Source organism: Balaenoptera physalus (genome assembly GCF_965194825.1).
Source record: "Balaenoptera physalus genome assembly, chromosome: 20".
Taxonomy (NCBI): Eukaryota; Metazoa; Chordata; class Mammalia; order Artiodactyla; family Balaenopteridae; genus Balaenoptera; species Balaenoptera physalus.
Genome location: NC_138901.1, coordinates 43485610 through 43509495, shown reverse-complemented (window position 1 = coordinate 43509495; position 23886 = coordinate 43485610). Strand labels below are relative to the sequence as shown.

Below are 23886 nucleotides of genomic sequence, written 5' to 3'. Positions count from 1 at the left end.
GAAACTAACACAACATTGTAAATCAACTGTACTCTAATAAAAATTAAACAGAGAAATAAAAAAACAAAATGCAGGCAAATAGAGATGCATAAAGCTATCCATCACAACATTTTAATGGACAAAACTGGAAATAACCCAGATGTAAAACAGCTGGGCAATGGTTAAATCCACTATGGGACCTCTCTATGTTAAAGACCTTACAACCATTTAAAATGTTTATGAAGAGTTTTGAATGGTGTGGGGACACATTTATGTTATAATGTTAAGGAAATAAAATAGGCTACAAAAATTTAATGCATATGTTTTAATAACAGCTCTGTTGGTACACTAAGGAAGAAAAATTTTCCACTGTATTAGGAGTGGTTATTTCTGAGTAGAGAGACAATAAGTGATTTTTCATTCTATTCCATATATTTTAAAAAATATTTTGTCCTTTTATTCTACTTGTTTTTGTGTAGTTCCAAGTTTTACACAAAGTGATCAGGAAAAAGTAAACATTTATTTAAAAAGAAAAAAAAAAGACCAAAAACTGAGTTACCCAGTAAATATAAATGGCATTATAAGCACTATTGTGGTGTCCAGGAGAACTTCCCCTATCTGAATTATGCCAGTTTGGACTGGGGAATGCCACCCACCAAACCCCAGGGACCACCTGCCCTATGTTGTAGTATCTGTGTAGAACACACATTATTCCTTAATAATTTTATAGAAACTAACTCAGTTTTTTAAACTTAACTACATGTATTTTAAGATAAAATTTTAACTACTCTAAAATCAAAAAATAATACCACTTTCTATTCATGGAACGTAACCGCAAAAATAAATGCAATAAAGCAAAACAATATTACCAAATTCTAGACTGGTAAAGATTCTGAGCTTGAGCCCTTTTTTCTCTCTGTTTAATAAAAAGTGGGGGCAGAGGGGAGAGTGTTTTCAGGGAGAAAGGGACAGATTCGCAAAGTTTTGAGAGTTATTAAAATGTCCTAGCCCATCAACAGACCCCAGGAATCAGAAAGATTGAAAGATAATTGAAGTGATCTTCTCACTGGAGACTTTGATTTGTTTTTAATGATTTGCCCAGGTAGCACCCAAACTGCCCACTGTACCACATCCTGGGGGTAAGTGCCAGACAGTATTCCTAGCACCAGTGGATCTCCCTCAGTCTGTGGCCACTTGTCCATCTGGTTTTAAGGTCAAGGACAAGTGTTTCTACCATGAACGCCTTCCCATTCCTCTTACAATTCCAAAGTCCTACTCTTGTTCAAAACTTTGGTGTTTCCATGCAATACTCCAATGCCTTTATCATTTATTTGCAAAGCATGTTTTGGGGCTTATAAAACCATAAACTTGCTGATACTGTGCCAGTTCTGATCTGAAACAGGCCAGGCAAGTTTAAAAGGGCGAAAAGATGCCACCAGTGCTCTGAAATGGTGGAGGCCAGATAAAAGCTTAGGACACTTAAATTCACTCATTATACAGAGAGGAAACTGAGGCCCAAGAGGAGGGTAGGACCGATGACCAGTGACAGAGTTGGGTTAGAATCCGGGTCCCCAAATCCCAGTCCAGTGTCACCTCTCTGCTGCACTCCATCTGAAGTTTGCTCAGAACCAAAGTCATTGTTTGCTTTTATCATGAGAGGTTTGCTTACTTTGGAATCTCTTTCCAGCTGCAGGACCAGAAACTAAAATCAGAGACCAATAAAGAAGAGAAGGGTCCTCCTGCAAGTGTTTCTCCTTGCTTCCTTTAAATGTCAGTGACCTCACGTCTCCCTCTCCTGATTGACACCCAGCTGTGGGCTTGCTTGGCTCAAGGAAGAATCATGGATCTGTGAACTTTGGCAGAAGGTAGGGACCTCATCTCGCTCATTCAACCGACATCTAGAGAGACTCTCCATCTGCTAGGGTCCTGGTCCAGCTGCCTCACTCATAGAGGAGACTGAGTCCCAGAGAGGAACGGTAACTTGCTTAGGGTCGCCCAGCTAGTAAGCAGCAGGGCTAGGCTTGGAATACAAGTCTTCTGCATCCAAGGTCAGTGCTCACTTAAAAAAAAATGTTTTTAAAATAAAATTCTCTTTTAAACTTGGACAAGCAGAACTGTAGCATCCATGGGACCCTAAATAAAATTTATTTGTTTAATCCATTCATTCAACAAATACTGATGAGTGGGATATGCCAATATATATTGATATGCCAATATATGATTGCCTGGCAGCACTAAGGAGCCATCAGGGTTTGCGGTCATGAATCTAAAGTGTGAGCTGCCAGCCTAGCTGTGCATTTTTCTCGAACTTCATTCAGGTACATGGGGTCAGGTGCTAAGTGAGCGGAGAGTCAGATCTAACCAGGGTTGTGATTTTGCCAAAGGAGTGTGATAAAGGAAGGGGGTGAGAATTGAGGGGATGTAAAGAAGTGAGTACGATGAAAAATCATAGGATTGAAAGGTGAATTTTATTATAAAAACTTTTTTTTTTTTTAATTTCACACAATGAATTTTGAAACCGAGTTGTGATGCACATTCAGGTTGAGATGGTAATATTGTCATCTTTGTTTGGAAGCTGTCTTGAGGGTGTTCGCTTGGGCAGGTTCAACTTGGAGACAGTGGAGGCTCTGCTTGATTTAAATTGTTGTTTGATCCAGTGCTCGACCTGAGAGCCTCAGGACTTTCCTTCCTCCGGAAGGAGGCTTTTGAGACAAATCTAGGGGCTGGTCAAAGCTCAGGAGCTGCAGCTCAACTTCTAAAGCCCTTTTATAGTGTTATTTGTATAAGTAAATAGTTGGCTTCCTATTTCAGGGAGGGACGTATTTGTCCTCAAGGCTGCCTCGTGTCCTGGGCAACCACTGGGGTGCTGGAAAGCACAACTGCTCCTCTCCTGACGTTGTTTTGAAATAGCCAGGGCAATTTGGACCCTTCAACCACAAAAATCAATTGTATACTGAAGCTGAAATACGAGCCACCCTGCTTCCCCCTCTCAGTTTTGTATTCTGTCCATCCCCTACCTTATCGTAACACTTCCTAAGAATCTGGCCTCCTTTCCACTCATTGTAGGTGCCCATGCGGACGATCTGCATTACTTGGTTTTCATTGATGTCAGCGGTGGTAATGATTAAGTGGAAACACCCCACCCCATTCAAATGTCTCCCACTTCCTGCTGATCCCCATTGCGAGCGAGAGTGCAGTGTGCCTTCCAATATTCCTCCCAGAACTTGTGGCTGGAGTGCAAGCAAGGTGAAACAGTGGAAAGCAAATCCTCTTGACTCCAGTCACACCACCACCTTCCAGCAGCTCCAAACGTCAGCCTCCTCCCCAGGCGGATGCAGTAGTCTTTGGAAAAACTCAATGGATATTTCACTACCAAGTGGTACCAAACAATAACTGAAGGTATAAGCAAAGCAGAAGTATATGCATATATAAAAGTGTACCAAGATGCACACTTCTGATGTGTTCTCTTTATGTAAATTGTAACCCAGGATAAAAATTTTAATAAAGCAGAATTCTAGAATCCTAACTAATGTAGGATCTAGGCGTGGGGGCAATCAAGAATGCTATTACCCACTTGAAGATCCCAATGTTCTGGATTGCCTATGACGAGAGGACATCAAAACAGTAAAGAATGATTGCCGATTGTTGTTTCAAAAACAGAACAATAAAAGGTAAGTCACCCCACCACCACACACACACACACACACACACACACACACACTTGCCCTCACATTCTCAATCCCTAGAATAGATTTGAAAAAGAAAAGCCCAAGAAATTCCAAGCATGCATACCTCCCCAGATAAGACAGAAATGGAAGAAAACCAAACTTTTTAAAGTAAGCATTTTGATCTTCATGCAAACATGGAGTTAATCTTGGGACAGCTAAGCACAATTACACAGATGAATTCATTGTGTGAAATGGTCATTGAGCGTAGAGAATGTTAGTGCCAGTTCAGAGTCCAAGCTCTGTAGGGGTCATACCTGAATCTGCTGAGCTGAGCACATGGAAACCTCGGTGTGCATTCAGGCTTGACCACTCTTTTTAATTTATTTCAGAGTTGCTCACTGGGGTGGCTTCAGGAAATGCAAATAGAATGTCCATAGTGGTGTGTGAAGACTGCAGGGTTTTGATGCATGTTAAAATGAAAATATAAATAAGAATCTCTGTGCCTGTATTTACATGGATTAAAGTTGTTCTTAAGATTATGGTCTGACATTTATAATCCTTTACTCTTCCAACTGGCTTTTATTCAATTTTATGCATACAGAGAGGACACAAGCAAAGCACTAGATTGGGTGTGATGGTACCCAGGTTCTAGCTCCAGTTCTGTTCAAATTCTCCAGGAATCCTGGGCTACTTCCTTCCTTGACTCTGGGCCTTCACACTTATAAACTGAGGAGTTTGGACCACATGGTCCAGCTCTAGTTCTGAGGCTACAATTCAGTGGAATTTGGAAACACCATTTCACCTCCAGGATTTTATTTTAAGCAAACGGGAAATATTTTTATAATGTAAAATGCATGTGACTCTACAGCCTGATGGGCCTACCAAACCAAAGACTTAGGGCCACAGTTGGAAAGAACTCAAGTCCCTGTTCCAACCAAGAGAAAATTCTAAACTCATCAAGTATCATCCTCCATGGTGAATGTGTGAAAGTCAGTACTACAAAGGAGCTACGTTATTGAGATGATTCTCTCCCTGTTTATAACCATAAAATATTTGCACTGAAAGAGTCCTTAACAAGCATGGAGGCCCAGAGAGGTTAAGCAACTTGCCCAAGACACACAGGCAGCAGGAGGGAATCAGGACCAAAATGTAGGTCTCCTCACTCCCAGCCTGGTCAGGACTCCTGCATGTGCCCTTCAGAGTTAGACAATTTCACCTTTAGAATTTTTCTTTCCGGGACTTCCCTGGTGGTCCAGTGGTTAAGAATCTGCCTTCCAATGCAGGGGACATGGGTTCGATCCCTGGTCGGGGAACTAAGATCCCACATGCCACAGGGCAACTACGCCTGCGCACCGCAACAAAAGATCCCGCATGCCACAACGAAGATCCCACGTGCTACAACTAAGACCCGACACAGCCAAATAAATAAATTAATTTTTAAAAAAAAGAATTTTTCTTTCCATATTCACCAGTACCCTTCACAGGGAATGGAAATGTTAATTTTTATTTTTTAGAGTTAATCTTGTTGAAATCCACTAGAGAAATGAATATTGATGAAAAATTCACAGTTGCCTAATCTTAGGACAGTTTCACAACAGAAATGATGAAGGTCTTTGTTCCAAGCTGTCCCTGCCTCATCACCAGAAGCAGAGGAGCCAGGAGACAAGAGAAGGAAAGGGGATCCCAGGATTTCTCAGGCCCAAGCAGGAGCAGCCTCAACTGCAGATGTGTGCGCTGACTTTCTAAGTCTGAATCAGAACAGGGTCCTGGCCTGCTGATGGAGCTTGGGCCTATGGAAAACAAGCTGGTCTTGGAATAAAAAACAAACCCAGGTTATGTCCCACAATGTCCACTGATCTTGCATTTTTGGGAAAGACTCCCATTTCCAGCATTCTCAAATGCTTGAGCCACCAACACACGTCCCCCTAAATCAAAGCTTATGCACAAGGCACTGCACCTCTACTCGAATGCACTCGAATTTAGGGACCATATCTGCTACATGTCCACCAGGGAGAGGTGGCAGGGCCTGGAGGCAAGGGAAGGAATTGTCAGCTGAAGCCGATGGGAGTTACGCTGGTGGAAATAGCACAGAGCCAGGGGAGCCGAGTTTCACTGGTCTTGAGCTGTGTGACTTGGGCAGGAAACTTATCCTTTCTGTTTCCTCATCTGTTAGGTGGGGAGAATCATACCTCCCGAAGGCATCGTTAAGGGAATTGAAGGAGAAAACGTGTTCCCTTCCTCTGTCCCTTTCCTTAGCAGGATCTCTACTGAGAGATGCTACCATTTACCAAGCACCCACTAGGTTGCTCAGCTAGTGGGTACTCAGTGAGTTCAACTTATCCTTACAGCTGAAAGTGTTTTCACACGTGTCAGACATGGAAAGATACGGTACCCGAGGTAGGATGTCACTTTGACACCCAACCCTCCCCCAACCCACCAGTATTACGGTCATTTGTGAAACAGTGGCATGGCACGTGGTTCACCTGTATATTCTCTGGTGTCTGTAAGATGAACTTCCCTCTTCCTCTTTTCCTTCCCAGTTCCCACTGTATTCCTAGTGCTCTCTCCTGTAGGTGATGCTTATCCCTAACCCCTCTTACGTAGGAAAAGCAGCTTCCCATATCTGAAGGAGGAGGGACCGCACTGGACTTGGTGAGACACCCTGTCTTCCAGCCCACATGTCCCCTTCTCACCTTCCCATACACACGGTCACCCACATAGCTCCTTCCATCCTCACACTGGTCACTGCTGGCCATCAACAAGGTTCAGGTGCAGAAAGGAGTGCCTGTCAGGGGTCAGCCTGGCTCTGCCTCTCACTGTGTGACCTAAGCCAGTCCACATTCTCTCTGCGAGCCTCAGTTTCCCCACTGGTAAAAGGAAGGACCTGGATGAGGTGCCTCTCCAGGGCCCCTCCGGCGTGGCCTTCATGTGATGAGGGTTATCTTCCACCAGAAAATGCTGCTTTTCCCAGCTCCCAGTGTATAAGGACTCCTCCACTCACTCTAGGTGGTTCAGACTTTGGTTAAAAAAGATCTCATTTTACCAGGTTTTTGAGGCCCACTGCCACTCAGAGGCCAAAATTATCCCAACGTCAGCGGCTAAAAGCAAATCAGATCAAAAAGCATCCATGTGCCTCATCTGAACACAATTTCTGCTTTGAACCTTCTGCCAAGTCTAGGGCTTATCAGCCAAAGTGTATGTGAATTACCATATGAAAGAACTCTCTTGGATCCTATTTAAAAGAAGCCCCTTTTCAATTTAGGTAAGAGAAACACCCAGTCCTCCAGAAAATACATATAAATTTTTGTCTAAATGTCCAAACAGAGTTATGGCCACAGAAGATGTAATTATCTCCTTCCGGGATAAAGGAATCTTCCAGCTACGAGGGAGAACCAAGAAGCCAGAACGTCCTGCTCGAGACGGCAGCAAGGCCACCACAGATGGTTGTCCACATTGTTCACTGCACAAGGGTGCCCCACTGTTGAGACAGGAGGGACGTCGGAGGGGAGCCTGCCCTCCGCTAGCCAAGCCATGTGCCCAGTACGAGATTACGTCAGGTCAAAGGGAGGCGCACCTCTTGGGAATTCAGCAATGGCAGCGTAGATGCTAGCAGACAGCCCCCAGCCTGGAGAAATAGGCCTTTCCCCTGCTTAGAATACATCATCTTCCAGAGGCTCATGGCAAGAGGAGACAGCAGAAAAGCAGAAGTGAAGGTGGGGTCCTGGGGTGGGCGTGAGGAGAAGCTCCTTCTGGAGACCATCTTAGTGTCTGGAGGGGCATGGACCCCCAACGCCTCGCAGTCGGCTTCCAAAAGAGCGCTTGAAAGAACCCAGTGAGACTGCTCCCCTCTACCCCTGTCCTCCACTAACCCTCATTTAGGGCTCAGCTCAGCCTTCCCTGACCTCCCAGCTGATGCCAGAGTCCCTGTTTTAAGTTCTCAGAACAGCTTTGTTTTTCCTTTATAACGTTCATGTTGCACTTTGCAATAAGATGTGTGTTAAGTAATTTGATTCACCTCTGTCTCCCCGACCAGACCGTCAGCTGTACGAGGCAGATTGTGTTGGGCTTTGCTCTTGGATCGCCAGCACAGCGTCTGGGGCACAAAGCAGGAACAGAAAAAGGATGGAAATTGTGTGAATGAAAGGGCAAGGGTCTTGCACTTTTGCAGCCCTTCCTGTTTGGCCACAGAGACATGCAGTCTCCATGACCTAAGCCCTGTGCCCAGGCCTAGGGGACAGAGACGAGAGAAGACACACCCAACCCTGGCCTGGCATCCAAAACACACGTGAAGACTAATAAAAATACAGCTTTACAAGCTCACCCCGAGAGACTTGGTCATCTCGGATTTGTATGTTTAACAAGGTGCCCCAGGTGATGCCAAGCTGCCTCTTAGGGTTGAGGATGCACAGGTGTTGTTGCCAATAGGTGTAAGGAACCGACGATACCGAAGAGCAGGGCCGAGGGCCAACCTGGAGGCTCATGGAAGGTTTTCTGGTGGAAATGACACCTCAGCCAGGTCCTGATCAAAGTGAGTGACGTGGAGAAAGGAGGGAAAGGCTTCTGGGTCCACGGAACAGCATGAACAAAAACAGAGACAGGAGACTGCGTGAGGCGTGCTCATGGGCCAGGGCAGTGGGATTGAACCAAAATGACAAGAATCCGGGCTCCTGGTAGAAAACCAAGCACAAATCGCCCACTACTCAACTGGGCTCCCAGAAACTTCTGGGCGGGGAGCCCACATTTCAGCAACCCCCAGAGAAGTTCTTCTGCACCCCCTTTTAATGCAGGCCCCATTCCTATTTTTGGCTCCATTTACCTTCTTTTCCTATCTTCTTCCTCTATTGAGACTGTGGCCTTACAGAATAGCCTTCTGAGCCCAGTGCCATCAGGGCAGTATTGCCAGGGCCTTCCTTGATAAATAGGCTTGACTTAAGAATTCCAAGTTGTCCTGGCTAGAAATAAGAGATTGCTGAAGCTGACGATATGGCAGCATCCGCAGCCAACAGCTAAGGCCATGGGTGTGCAGTATGGCAACAAAGGGTCATTTTACTTGATAGAGAAGTGATGACTGGAGCATGAGGGTCAGGCCGCAGGGGGACCTGCACATCCTGATTCACCTGTCTTTCCTGGACCCAGAATGGGGGCGGTGGGCTAAGATTGGAAATGACAGAGGGGATGCACATGGGATGGGAGGGCAGACCCTCAATGACCTGCCTTTCCTGGAGTGGCCGCAATCCACGAGCCGGGGCTTCAGGCTGTAGGAACCATCTCTCACCCCCACCCCGGGCTCCCATCCATTCTTCCACGTCTTTCCACTGCCTCCTCTCTCCTCGCTCGTCCCCTCCTCTCCTCCCCTCCTGCACGGTTTGGTCCACGGGCCTCGGCTGGGCTGGCAGGCACGTGCTCCCCTTTAAGTGGACTTTCTAAACTGGACTTTTCTACTGAGCCTGGCTGTTGCCTGGAAAGGTTTTCTAAGACCAGCAAATATGCTGCAGAGAGGAAGGGAGAGTCCCGGGCACATTTTCCCCCCCTTTGGAGGGAAAGGGAGGTGGCCTGTAGGAACCGGTGTAGATCTGAAGTTCTCAGAGTCCGCGCCAAGCTGTGGAGTAGGCGTCTTCTGAGAAATGCCCACGCCACAGTTCAGTGCCGCCCCACCGGAGCCTGAACTATCTTGTCTGCTGTCCAGTTACAAATTAATCTCTCGTCATCAGTGATTAACTTATTCGAGCCACAGGAGCTGCTGAACCAAAACAGCCCCTTGGGGTGAAGAGTGTCCAGCGTCGTGCGGTGTGTAGCTCTGCCTGTGACCCTCCTCACTCTGGGCCTTGTGCTGTGTCAGCAGGGGAACAGGGAGGCCAGGGTGCCGCTCTGGCCACTGCTGCTCTGGAACGCTCCCCCAGCCCCTCAAAGTGGAGATCCACACGGCAAAGGGCTGGGGTTTGTTTGTTCAGTATGTTTGTCTGCAAGGAAGGTTTTTAAAATGGGGTTGGGGTGGGCATATCCTCTGGGGAGAAATGCCACCTGAATCCAACAGGCTGGGGCTGATATGGAAGAATGGGGAGCCAAACTTAGGAATTTGATGGATGTTGAGGGAACTTACGAGTCATTTCTTAGAGTATAAACCGTCACAGTGGGAAGAGGCCCTGGAGATCATCAGTCTGAACTTCCTAATCCTACAGACACCAAGAAAGAGGGCTTGACTCACCAAAGGTCACACTTCAGAGCCAACAGGAGAGAAAGAACACATGTCAAGTTGTGTTTATATGTCAGATAAAGGCTCATTTCTTCACCACCGTGAGGATAGGCGGCATACCACTCTCTTTGGGAAAAAGACCAGGGAATCCTTCCATACAGCACTTCTACCATTTGAAGGTCTCCAAAGTAACGTTTCCCTGGTTTTTCTGAATAATCCTGAAAAATCTGGTCTCACTTCTTCATTCCAGGGCTTTTCAGCCATTTAAAAATGATGGCTTTATTCACCTCAGTGGCCATCCCCAGAAAACCCATAATCCCCGTCTAACCATGAGAAAAACATCAGACAAACCCCAACTGAGGGCCATTCTATCAAGAACCTGACCAGTCCTCAACACCGTCAAGGTCATCAAAAACTGGGGAAGCCTGAGACACCATCACAGATCAGAGGAGCCTAAGGAGACAATGATAATTAAATGCAATGAAGTGTCCTGGATGGGATCCTGGGACAGGAGAAGGACGTTAGGGAAAAAGTAGTGAAATCGGAATAAAGTGTAGAGTTTAGTTAATAGTAAGGTAACAGTGCTGGCTCCTTAGTTGGAACAAATGTACCACAGTATGTAAGATGTTAACAATGGGGAAAACTGGGGGATGGGTGTATGGGAATTCTCTACTATCGCAGCAACTTTTCTATACATCTAAAACTATTTTAAAATAAGGCATTTATTTAAAATTTTTTAAATAGTGCCTCTTGATTTACCTCAGACTGGAACCTTTATGAGATGTTTAATCACAGTGCCCATAACATGGTAGGTGTGGAATAACAAGCATCTGAGAGAGGAAAGCAGGAACAGGGAGGGAGGGACGGACAGAGGAGAGACAGAGCAAGAAGACAAGGTGACACGGAAGAGGAAGACATCGAGGTACAAACTACAAAAGTAACTGTAACCATCCAGCCACCGATGACTGCACAAGCAGAAGGTGGTATATTCAGAGTGGAGTATTATTGGCCATAAAAACGAATGGAGCCCTGATCAGTGCTACAATGTGGGTGAACCTTGGAAATATCACACGAAGTGAAAAAAGCCAGACACAGAAGGCCACATTACTGCATGATCCCATTTATGTGAAATGTCTAGAAAAGGCAACACCACAGGACAGAAAGTAGATTAGTGGTTTCCAGGGATTGGGGGCAGGGGAGGTGACAAATGACCGCTAATGGGCAAGGAGTTTATTGCGGGGCTGATGAAAATGATCTGCGATTAGATGGTGCCGATGGCTGCACAACCTTGTGAATATACTAAAACCACTCAACTGTCCCCTTTAAAAGGGTGACTTTTATGGTGTGAATTACATAATAAACTAAAACATAAAATGAAAATGTTAAAAAGTCAATACAACTTAGTCTCTTCCTTCAAGGAGCTCCCGGTGTGCTGGGGGAGACTTTCGGTCCAGGCAAATGTAAGCCTTTCCCCTTGTCTATAAGCTGCACGGGACAGGAGCCGGATAGTTTTGTTTACTACTGATCCCAGCACCCAGCACAGTGCCTGGCCCCTAAGAGGCTCTCAAGAAGTACTTACTGAATGAAAGATTGAGTGTGTGAAGTCCTACGACGGTTACGAGGTCCCAGAGGAGAGGCTAAAGGTGCTCAGAAAAATCTAGAGCGCTCAGAAAATCCACAGGCTGTGACGTGGACGAGGTTGACCGTCCCAGGACACCATAAAGCTTTTCAAAGCCCTCCCCTGTGACTAATCCATGTGACCCTGACTCACCAAGCAAAGTCTGACAAAGGCGCCTCCTTCCAGCCCACTGCCTACTCCTACTCCCTGGGACCCCTTCCTCTGGATGCCACAGACTTGCAGAAGCCTGAACCGGTCTAGGCCAGCTCTGCTCTGCTCAAGGAGCTCACAGTTTAGAGAAAGAGGTGTATATGCACACACTCCGCTTCTGATTGCTGTGTGCTGAGACGGAGAACAGAGGCCAGTGCCAGTGGCATTAGAGGGAGCAGTTCACGAGCCTGGGGCAGAGGCAGGTCTCCAAAGGCTTCCCAGAGGAGGTGACATTTCAGCACGTGGGGCCTTGAAACACGAGGAATGGATTGATTCTGAAACATGGTTTCTGGGTCGGTATATCTCCACTCTACCCGTCACAAATGGTTGTTTTCCTGTTCCTCCTTCCAAGGAGGGCTCCATAGATCCTTAGAGATAGCCTTTAATATCATCACCAAAGCCCCAATAAGACCCCCAACGTGACTCAGCTACCCAAAGGTAAGTGCCATAAAAAACGAAAACTGCCTTTTGATTTCTTGAGCCAGCCAGAAGGAAGTGAATATTTTTGAAAATCTGGTTTCAAGTGCCTTAATACTGGGCGGCTGAGGCTGGCAGTGGAGTGTCATTGACATGTGAGTGACTTGGCAGACAGCTCTCCGTCACAAGCCCGACCAGCGGGGAAAGAAATCTGCAGAACTATGCACTGTAGTCTTGGCAGAATATCAGAGCCGGAGGAGCACAGGATTTGCAGTCAGACAAAGCTGGGTGTGAAAAACAGCTGTGCTGCTCACCAGCTGTGTCCTCTTAGGAAAAACCCGGGTGAACTTTTTGCCCAACCTAGTACAAATCCTGAGCCTCCGTTTGCTCGTGTGTAATATGGCAATATGGTCCCCAGCCACCTTGGGTTGCTCTGAGAGTTAAAAAGGATAGTGTGTGCAAAGCATCCTGGTCCATAAAAGACCCTCAACAAATTGCAGGTATTATTTTTCATTGTTTATACAATTATATAGAGACACCTTGTCAATTTGGAGGGTATTTGAAAAATTTCCATCCCCAAACTCCCTCTCACCTTCCAGTTTATTTTAAAACCGATTCAAAGAACAGACTGAGCTCTGGAATTTTCTCCTGGGCTAAACCGCCAATGGAGTTTCTATACCGTTTCATAGTGAGTATTTATGATGAAATTACAGAACCACAGACACGGAATTGGAGACAGGGAAGCTCCTCTGCCTTTTAGCCTTGCCTGTAAAACAAAAACAGAGACAGCTTCAGTGGATATGCTGAGGATGAGAGGTTTTGTCCATAAAATATCTCGTTTTAAGGTGAAATCTGATTTCAGTGACCATCTCTTATCGTCTTCAGCATTGCCTATTGCACTCCTTTAAAGTAATACCATGTGGATGTATAAACTCACATGATTTAAACAGGAGAAAAAGAGAAGGAGGAGGGGGAGGGGGAGGGAGAGAAAGAGGAGGAAGGGGGAAAGGACAGGCATTGGTGCTTTTCAAAACACCCCAGGTGATTGCAATGTGCAGCCAGAGGCCCATTGGATGGGGCCAATTCCCTTTGGCACTTACCCTATACCCTCTTGGTAAAATAGTAAACAGGAAATACTTGCTTCCTCGAGTCTCCGTACAGGCCTGGTTGGGTTTAATAAAATTGCACCAGCCTGACATTTATTGTACTTGATAGATATGGCTGGATGCCACATGCTCATTGTGAAGCATCACTAGGAACGCTGGGAACCACAACAGATCAAGGACAAGGCTGTGTATTCGCCTTTAGGTGTTAATGGAGGAGCCCAAGGCCTCAGCCCAGTGAGGGTTGCTGTTTAAACACTGGCTCATCTACCAGGGATTTCAGATATTCACTGGACACTCTAAGCTGTTGACCTGATCACAGACACCGCATCCAAAGAAGTAAGTCAAAAAAATTTTTTTAAGAATTTTTAAAATTAAAGCCTAGTTGTTTCTTTTCAGCTTTCTGGATTGCTGTTTTCAAGTTGTTTCTTGGGGACGGTTCTTGGTTTCCTCTTTGTTCATGTAACCACTAGATGGTGCACATTACAAAATATTAGCCTGGAAGCAGGGCTGCATTTATCATTTTTGCAGTGACCAGAAGGGAATCAGAGGTAAGGTTGCCAGATTTAGCAAATAAAAATAGAAGACTCCCAGTTAAACTTGAATTTCAGATAAACAAATATTGCATGGGACACACTTACACTAAAGAATTATTCGTTGTTTCTCTGAAATTGAAATTTAACTGGATTGCCTGTATTTTACCTGGCCATCTTAATCAGAAGGGACTTTAGGGAGTAAGTAGATAATCTGTGGCTCTCAGCTTTGTCAGATACTAGAATTTTTGGTGGCATACTTGAAGGGATCAAGAGACTCAAAGCAACATGAAACAAGCCAGCAATTATTACAACACAATCTCAATACCTATAGTGTGACACTGTCTTCAGGGTCCAAAGCCCTAATGGTTAACCCTCAACTCCCTGATTTGCCCCATGTCATTGTATGCATCCAGCTGTTCCTGCCCTGTCACACCTCTCATGTAATCAAGGCAAACTTCTGGAATACTCCAGCAAACTCCGTTGCTTTCTTTGGCTTGAATGCAGCCTTACCCTATGCCTCCTAGCTTTAAAATTAAGTTGGATCTACATTACTTTGAGGCACACAATCTCAGTGTTCAATTTGACAGAGAATGGTGTTTGTCATTTGTAAGAAAAGCAAGTTTTACATGTTGAACAATTTGATGGCAAACATGAAAAGTTTAGTGCCCATAGCAGACCTCCCTTGGCCAGCCTCAAGTTTAATGCCTCATCGAGAAGAAAGCAGGCACTTTACCTGCATTCTGAGTTCTTTCTTGACACAAATTGGCCAATCTCCCTGCTTGACCACAAGCTTTCTACAGGCAGGGACCATCTTTATAGCATCCTGCATAGAGAAAAGCTGAAGGGCAACCTTGAATACACACGCACTTGAAGGCCCCTGAATCACTGTTGCACTCAATGCACTTTCCAGACAGATTGGTTGTCCCAGTTGTGTAATCCAAGCTGTGGTCCACCCGCTCTCCCTGCACGGCAATTGGGTCCCTGCGAAGAAGAAAGAAAGAAGGAAATGGAGAAGTTAGAGTTTGCAAAAGTGAACCTTAAAGGCTACCCAGCTACAGCCCACTCTGACTATTCTCTGCTGAGGAGGAGAGGAAGAGCTGATGATCAGAAATCTGTCTCAAACCCACTCTTAGGATCTAGTTTCTTCCCCTGCAAGATGATTGCTTGCAGGAGTAGATACATGGGAGAGCATATAGGTGACACAAACCATCCTTTTTTTCCCATCACCCCCCCCACCCCAACGCTTCCTTAGATCTATTTCCTTTGAACAGCTTTACTGAGATACAGTTCACATATTTAAAGTGTACAATTCAATGGTTTTTAATATATTCACAGAGTTGTATAACCATCATCACAATCAATATTGGAATATTCTCATCACCCCAAAAAGAAACCCCCTACCCATTAGCAGTCTCTCACCACTGCTCCCACTCCCCACCCCCAGCCCTAAGCAACCATTAATCTACTTTCTGTCTCTACAAATTGACCTGCTCTGGACATTTCATATTAAGGGGAATCATATAATGTGTGGTCTTTTGTGTTGGTTTCTTTCACTTAGCGTAGTGTCTTCAAGGTTCCTCCATGTTGTAGCATGTGTTAGTACTTCATTCCTTTTTCTGCTTTTATTTTATTTATCCATTCATCCATTGATGGGCATTCGGGTTGTTTCCACTTTGGGGCTATTGTGAATAGTGCTGCTATGACCCTTCATGTACCAGTTCACAATCCATTCTTGACTCTGCTCCAGATCTTGTGAAACATTGAGAAGGGTCAACTCTCTCTTGTTTCTAGAAACTCATTCAAAGTAGAGCAGTCCCATGGAGATGTTGCCTCCACCATAAGAACAAAAAGAGAATATTCATTTAGCTGGAGGAGAGGGGACACCCGGGGGCCAGGGACCTCTTCTTGGTAGATTCCTGACAACTTATGTGAGTTCATGGGCTCTGAGAAGTTTGGAGAAGATCGTGAGGTTTTCCATCTGCAGAACGGGTACATGATCCCTTTGCTTCCTCCCAGCAGCCCCTCATTAAGACATCCACATCTAGTGAAATTTGGGTCCTAAAGTAACACCATATTTAAACAGCCTCATGGGAATGGTCAGACAGTGACATGTTTGGGAGATATCCTGAATTCCTTAGGTCAACACATGGATAAGGGTGAACAGGAGAAGAGCCTGCATTTTTCAGATTTTCCTCACAACCCCCGGGGCATAACGGTCCTGGAGAGGAAGCTGAGCACTCCTCCTTGGGAGGGGAAAGGAGGAGTCAAGATTGAGTGGAGTGAGTCACCCTTACTCCCCTGCTGAGAGGCTCCGACCCCGGAACTCTGCCCATCTTCCTGGATTCATTCCACACACCTTACTGAGCACCTTCTGTGTGCCAGGTGCTGCAAATAAAAATACCGTATCACTTGGCAAGTGAGGAAACTGAGACTCGAGTTCCCAAGACAACATAGCAAGTGATGCAGCAGAAATTTTAACATAAGCAAGCTGACTACAGGGAAGCCATTATAGAAACTTCAGCAATGATTAAAATGCAATGATTAAAATAATCTCCTACTCTCGAAGAGATTATAATCTAGTGAGGAGAACAGTAAATAAACAAAAAATTAAATAGACACAGATTTGTACCAGAGGTGAGTAACACAGAGAAATCCTGGGGTAAAACCGAGGGGACTTAAACCAGTGGTGGGAGGAGGGGAACACAAGGTGGTCAAGGAAGTTCCCCCCAAGATAATGAGGTTTGAGAAACAAGGACGAATCTACCAGGGAAAGGAGGGGAAGAAGGGTTTCCTTGCAGAGAGAGAGCAGCAGGTACAAAGGCTCCAAAGTGGCAAATATTGATAGCTGTAAGAAGTCTGTAAACGATCAATGATTGGAGCAGAGGGTATGAGCAGCCATCCAGCTTGGTGAGTGATGGGCAGGGGTCAATAACAAAGGGACTTTCCTATCACGCCGGAAGTTGGATTTTATTCTGAAACTTATGGGAAACCATTGGAGGGTTTTAAACTGAGGTGGGGAGGGAATCTAGAACTCTACCAAGTTTACATGGGCAACATTGTGGATCACAGATTGGAAGGGGCACAGGCAGAAGCTACAAATACTCACAAACCTCTTCCAAAGCTGCTGGGGTCTGCAGAGTGTTCTCCAGGGAAGTCGCACTGCTCTCACGGTGGGGTGTCCCTCCATGGTCTTCCTGGGTCGGCTCCTGTCGTCCTCTTCTTATCCTCGCCTTGTTGGAGTAGACTGCTGTGTAAAAATCCTAAGAAAACTTGCTTTATAGGTAAAATTTATGAGTTCTTGTGAGTTCGAAATGTCTTTATTGTGCCCTCACTCTTTTTTAAAAATTTTATTTATTTATTTATTTAGTTTTGGCTGTGTTGGGTCTTCGTTGCTGTGCAAGGGCTTTCTCCAGTTGCGGAGAGCGGGGGCCACTCTTCATCACGGTGCGCGGGCCTCTCACTATCGTGGCCTCTCTCGTTGCGGAGCACAGGCTCCAGACGCGCAGGCTCAGTAGTTGTGGCTCACGGGCCTAGTTGCTCCGTGGCACGTGGGATCTTCCCAGACCAGTGCTCGAACCCGTGTCCCCTGCATTGGCAGGCAGATTCTCAACCACTGCGCCACCAGGGAAGCCCATGCCCTCACTCTTGATAGAGAGAATTTCCCTCAGAACTTTTAGGCATTGCTCCACTGTCTCGTGATGATTGCAGTCTGCTTCTTTCCTTTGATCTCACATTCGAAGGAGTGAGCTTGTGCTTCTCATCCTCTTGAGCATTAGACTTCAGCTCTACCGGCCTTCTTGTCGTTCCTTGCACATATCAAGCCACCTACGACTTGTTCCCTCTTCCTGGAATTTTCTCCCCAACTCTGCTCATGGCTGGCGTCATTTCATTAATCAGGTCTGACCTCAAATGTCAGCTCTGAGAGTCCTTTCCTTACAAACCTAGCTAAACTAGCAAATACTAGATGTGCAAAAAAGATTTATCAACTTAATTTAAAATGATTAATGAATTAGTTGATTCTAACTAGGATTCTGTGGGAATATTTTAGAAAGGAGCTAAATGTTTGGACTAGGCCACATTTGCAATCTAATTCAGTTTCGATTGGCTATGCATGTGGGAAAAAAAATGAATCTCTAATTCCTACCTTATACAATACAGAAAAACTTATTCAGGTGGCTTATAAATCTAAATATAAAAGAAAAACTGATAAATATTCGAGAATAAAACAAACTGTCTTCATGGCCTTGGAGGATTCTTTTTTTTTTTTTAATTATATTTTTATTTTTGGCTGCATTGGGTCTTCGTTGCTGAGCGTGGGCTTTCTCTAGTTGCGGTGAGCAGGGGCTACTCTTCGTTGCGGTGCGTGGGCTTCTCACTGTCGTGGCTTCTCTTGTTGTAGAGCACAGGCTCTAGGCGCACGGGCTTCAGTAGCTGTGGCGCGAGGGCTCAGTAGTTGTGGCTCGCGGGCTCTAGAGCGCAGGCTCAGTAGTTGTGGCGCACGGGCTTAGTTGCTCCGCGGCATGTGGGATCTTCCCGGACCAGGGCTCTAACCCGTGTCGTCTGCTTTGGCAGGTGGATTCTTAACCACTGCACCACCAGGGAAGTCCCTTGGAGGATTCTTAAACAGGACACGAAAAGTACTAACCATTAAAATAAAACAATAAACTGGACTAGATTAAAATTTAAAACTTCTATTAATTAAAAGACACCAATAAGAGAGTGAAAAGGCAAGTAAGAAAAGATATTTGCGATATACAATACACAAAGGACTCATCTTTAAAATGTACAAAGAACTTTCACATTTAATAAGAAAAAAGGAAGATAACCCAATAGAAAAATGGGCAAAAGGCTTGAACAGGCACTGCACTAAAGAAGTTACCCAAGTGGCCAATAAACATGAAAATAATGCTCAATTTCACTATTCATCAAAGAAGTGCAAATTAAAACACAGTGCAATACCACTATGCATTCAGTCTTAGTCTGTTCGGGCTGCTATAACAAAATACCGTAGACTGAGTGGCTAATAAACCACAGAGGTGTTTTTCTCACAGTTCTGGAGGCTGGGAAGTCCCACAGTGTAGGCACAGATTTGGTGTCCGATGAGGACCCACTTTCTGGTCCATAGACTGTGCTTTCCAGCTATAACCTCACATGACGGAAGAGAAGAAGAGTATCTCTGGGGCCTCTTTTATAAGGGCACTAATCCCATTCATGAGCACTCTGCCCTCATGACCTAATCACCTCCTAAAGGCCCCACCTCTAAACACCATCACACTGGGGGATTCGGTTTCAACATATGAATTTGGGGGAGACACAAACATTCAGACCATAGCACTTACCAAAATGGCTAAAATGAAAAAGAGAAATGATACCAAATGTGGGCAAGTGTTTGGAGTTTCTCGGGCTCTCATAGTCTGTGGTGGTTACGTATACTTATCAACCCCTTTGTAAATAGCCACTAAAGCTAAGCATATGCATATCCTTTGACTTAGCAATTTCACTCCTGGGTAAATACCCAGGAGAATTGTGTATATATGTTCTTTTGATGATGTTCATCAAAAGATATTTGCCAAAAGAATGCTCACAGCAGAACTATTAGTAATAGACTAAAATGGGAAACTACCAAAATATCCCTCAACAGTAGAATGGATAAATAAACTGTGGCATAGTCATAAAATGGAATACTGTTTACTGTTTAGCAATGAAATGTGAAAATTAATAAAGGGAAACCTCACAAAAATGGAGTCAGGAAGCCAGAAGGGGAGGCTTCACCTACATACCTCTCCACGTCAATACAGATCCCAACAGGAAGGGGTGTATTTTGCATCTTCAGCAGGAAGTTGACACTAATTTACTACCACCAGCAGGAGAAGGAAAGATTTTCTCCTTGACTGGCAACAGCTCTGCCAATGAGAGATTGTCACAGCCCAGCCAATGAAAAGCCATTATACTTTGAACTCCCAGTTTCCTCCAATGGACTTTTTGTTTATAACAGCCCCTCCCAGCTTCCCCCTTTTCCTCTATAAAAGAGTTTCCTCTGCTTTATTGGACTTGCATGTGGTTTGCCATAGTTACATGTCCCAAATTGCAATTCTTTGCTGCTCCTGAATAAACCTGTTTTGCTGGTAAAATAACTAGCTGTTTTATTGTTTTACATTAACAGAGAATAAATGAACTATTGTTATGTGTGAAACATGAATGAACCTCTTAAACACATACTTAGTAAAAGAAGCAATACACAAAAGATTTTATATTCTATGATTCCCTTTATAAAAATTTCAAAAACAGGCAAAACTAATCTATGGGTTTTTAAAAGTCAATATATTAGTTATCACTGCTTTCTATTGGGGTGGGTGGATAGTAGGGGACTGGATAAAACTGGGAGAGGGCACCAAGGGGATTCCTGGGATGCTGGTAATATTTTAGCTTTTGATCTAGGTGCTGGTTACATAGCTGTATTCACTTTGTAAAAATTCACCAATCTGTACATTTATGATTTGTTCAGTTTCCTCTATGTATGTTATATTTCAATTAAAACTTTGCTAAAGAATTGTTGTGGAGATTAGATAAGATAATAAATTAAAGAACTCAGTTCAGTGCCTATGACATGCACCGGTTAAATTTTTTTTTTAATTAGCAGTAATCTATTTATTTATTTATTTATTTATTTATTTATTTATTTATTTTGGCTGTGTTGGGTCTTCGTTGCTGTGCACTCACTTTCTCTAGGTGCAGCGAGCAGGGGCTACTCTTCGCTGCGGTGCGCGGGCTTCTCATTGCGGTGGCTTCTCTTGTTGCAGAGCACGGGCTCTAGGCACACGGGCTTCAGTAGTTGTGGTGCACTGGCTCAGTAGTAGTGGCTCACGGGCTCTAGAGCTCAGGCTCAGTAGTTGTGGTGCACGGGCTTAGTTGCTCCGTGACATGTGGGATCTTCCCGGACCAGGGCTCGAACCCGTGTCCCCTGCATTGGCAGGCGGATTCTAACCACTGCGCCACCAGGGAAGTCCCCACCCATTAAATGTTAATTGTTAAATGTCATAGTATAAATAGTGACCAGTGACCATGATGAACCAAAGTGAGACACTCATTTAGCAGTACGAAAAGTAAATTTTAAAAAATGGGCTATACCCATTAAGATGGCCATAATCAAAAACAAAAACAAACAAAGCTAGAAGATAAGTGTTGGCAAGGATATGGAAAAATTGTAAACCTTGTGCAATGCTGATGGGAATGTGAAATGGTGTAGCTACTGTGGAAAATGGATGGCAGTTCCTCAAAAAATTAAACATAAAATTAGCATATGATCCAGCAAGGCCACTTCAGAGTATATACTCAAAAGAATTGAAAGCTGGAACTTGAACAGGTATTTGTACACTGAAGTTCAAAGCAGCATTATTCATAATACCCAAAAGGTGGAAACAACCCAATGTCCATCAACAGATGAATGGATAAACAAAATGTGGTATTACGCACAATGGAATATTATTCAGCCTTAAGAAGGAATGAAGATACAAAAGAACAAATATTGTTACTAAAAAATAAAATCCTCTCCCCACTGCTCTGCGGTATTATCTTTGTCATAAATTAATAAATTAAGTGACCTATATGTGTTGGTCTGGTTTTAGACTATTTTATTATATTAGTCTATTTGTCTATCCTTGGGCCAAAATACCACACTGTCTGAGTTACTGTAGATTTACAATCGGGCGTGTTATATGGTAGTGTGATCCTTCCTGCTCTGTTCTTCTTCAAGATTGTCTTAGCTATTCTTGGCTCTTTGTATTCCATATATATTTCAGACTCATTCTGCTTATCAATTTCCATTTTAAAATGCTGGCTGGAATTTTGATTGGAATTACATTGAATGTATTAATCAATGTGAGAATAGCAACCCTTTGAATTAGGAACTATTATTATCCCCATTATAGAGATGAGAAAACTGAGGTTTGGAGAGCTTAAGTAACTTGCCCAAGATCACATGGCCGGAATTTAAACCGAATGCTGCACTTTCCCATGTCTGACTTAAGAGCCTTCACATTGAACCATTCCTTCCAAGTAAACTGAAGTATTTCTACTACTTGTATCACCACACATATATTAAGCCTCTGAGGACAGAGATTATATCATCCATGTTTGTATCTCCTTAGCTCCTAGACAGTGCCCAGGACTAAGAAACTGCCCAGTAAATATCTATTAAGTGATTTGTTAAATGAGTGAATAAGTAAGAGAGTGAATCACTAGCTTCTGAGAGCATAATTATATGCTGACAGCTAAATACATTTGTATTTGTCCCTTAGATACAAACATCTGAAATAAACAAATAAACATCAATCAAAGCAACTTTTTTTGGTTACATTTTAACCCCTGAGAGCCTGAGTCTTACCACAGTAACTCAGATCCAACGTAGAATTTTGTCCCTGAAGATGACATCAAAGGAGAAGTGTTGGTTGGGAGCAGTCATGGTCCTTGACATTCACCTAACTGCCATTTGATTTCCTCTAAGCCTCTGTCCAACTTGTTCTCATTTTGATCCAACTGTTGTGACTAAATTGGAATAACAGCTGCAGTGCCATATGATTGACGTTGCTAGGTACAAGGGGAGCTTGTTGGATTTGGACTGTTCTGCATCACTTCTCTTCCCTAACATCACCCTAGTTTCCTTTATTGGAATCATCTCTTCTGCACCAAGCGTAGTTTGGTGGGTCCTACCTACTCCTAGCTATGAGGTGAGCAGGTGACTCAAGCTTGACCGATCTGATGTTTTTTCCCTGGGATTGGAATTTTCAGCAGAGAGCAAATAAGCAGGGAATGGCTGCAGCACCATCTCCACTGTGGCCGGCACTGACTGGGCAGCTCCTCCGAGGGGGTCACTGCTGAGGTTTCCCAGCCATGATTCCCAGTCTCCTTCAAATTTCTTTTCTGCTTAAGTTGGTTTGAGCTTCAACAAAAAGATTTCTAACTGATACAGAATCTAATGCCAGAAGTGGGATATTGCAAGGCTGCAGGGAGATATTTGGGTGAAGGGAAAGAGTTGATATGAGAATTTAGTAATTCTTTTTTATGGCATAGTAAACAGCTGGTTACTATGTAACCTGTTGCCTATTAAGCCTTGAGATTCAGACTGTGTGCTTCCTGAGGCTTCAACATTAAGAATACTGTAAGAAAATTTCAAATTTTGGAGTGCGCTGATAACCTCTTCAGCAAGATCTTCCAAGAAAGATCAGATTAATCCACCCACAAGTAAAAGAGGGAATATCTCTGACTGTCGCTACTATCCATGGCATTAGCCAAAAGCAAATAAACCGGAATCCCACTCACTTTTTAAAAAAATTTTTATTGAAATATAGTTGATTTACAATGTTGTGCTAGTTTCAGGTGTACAAAAAAGTGATTCAGTTAGACATATATATTCTTTTGTAGATTCTTTTCCTTTTTAGGTCATTACAAGATATTGAATATAGTTCCCTGTGCTATACAGTAGATACTTGTTGTTTATTTTATATATAGTAGTTTGTATCTGTTAATCCCAAACTCCTAATTTATCCCTCCCCTGCCCCTTTCCCTTTGGTAACCATAAGTTTGTTTTCTGTGTCTGTGAGTCTCTTTCTGTTTTGTAAGTAAGTTCATTTGTATCATTTTTTTAGATTCCACATATAAGTGATATCATATGATATTTGTCTTTCTCTGGTTTACTTCACTTAGTATGTTGATCTCTAGGTCCATCCATGTTGCTGCAAATGTCATTATTTCATTCTTTTTTATGGCTGAGTAATATTCCATTGTGTATATATACCACATCTTCTTTATCCACTTATCTGTTGATGGATACTTAGGTTGCTTCCATTCTTGGCTATTGTAATAGTGCTGCAGTGAGTACTGGGGTGCATGTATCTTTCCAAATTATGTTTTTCTCCAGATATATATGCCTAGGAGTGGGATTGCTGGATCATATGGTTACTCTATTTTTAGTTTTTTAAGGAAACTTCATACTGTTCTCCATAGTGGCTGCACCAATTTACATTCCCACCAACAGTGTAGGAGGATTCCCTTTTCTCCACACCCTGTCCAGCATTTATTATTTGTAGACTTTTGATGATGGCCATTCTGACTGGTGTGAAGTGATATCTCATTGTAGTTTTGATTTGCATTTCTGTAATAATTA

The 23886-nt window shown here is 43.9% G+C and overlaps 1 protein-coding gene across 7 annotated transcripts in view; it reads left to right on the top strand.

Annotated features, from left to right (window-relative positions):
• The window catches only part of HEATR6 (HEAT repeat containing 6), a 136170-nt gene that overhangs the window by 59152 nt on the left and 53132 nt on the right, over positions 1–23886 (top strand). For 2 of the 7 annotated variants that reach the window (XR_014257248.1, XR_014257250.1), the window contains 2 exons: positions 1667–2027; positions 3046–3272. The gene's annotated coding sequence lies outside the window, so the exon portion shown is untranslated. Of the gene's footprint in view, positions 1–1666; positions 2028–3045; positions 20049–23886 lie in introns of those variants that run through there. The other 5 variants (XR_014257245.1, XR_014257246.1, XR_014257247.1 and 2 more) reach the window with 5 other exon arrangements.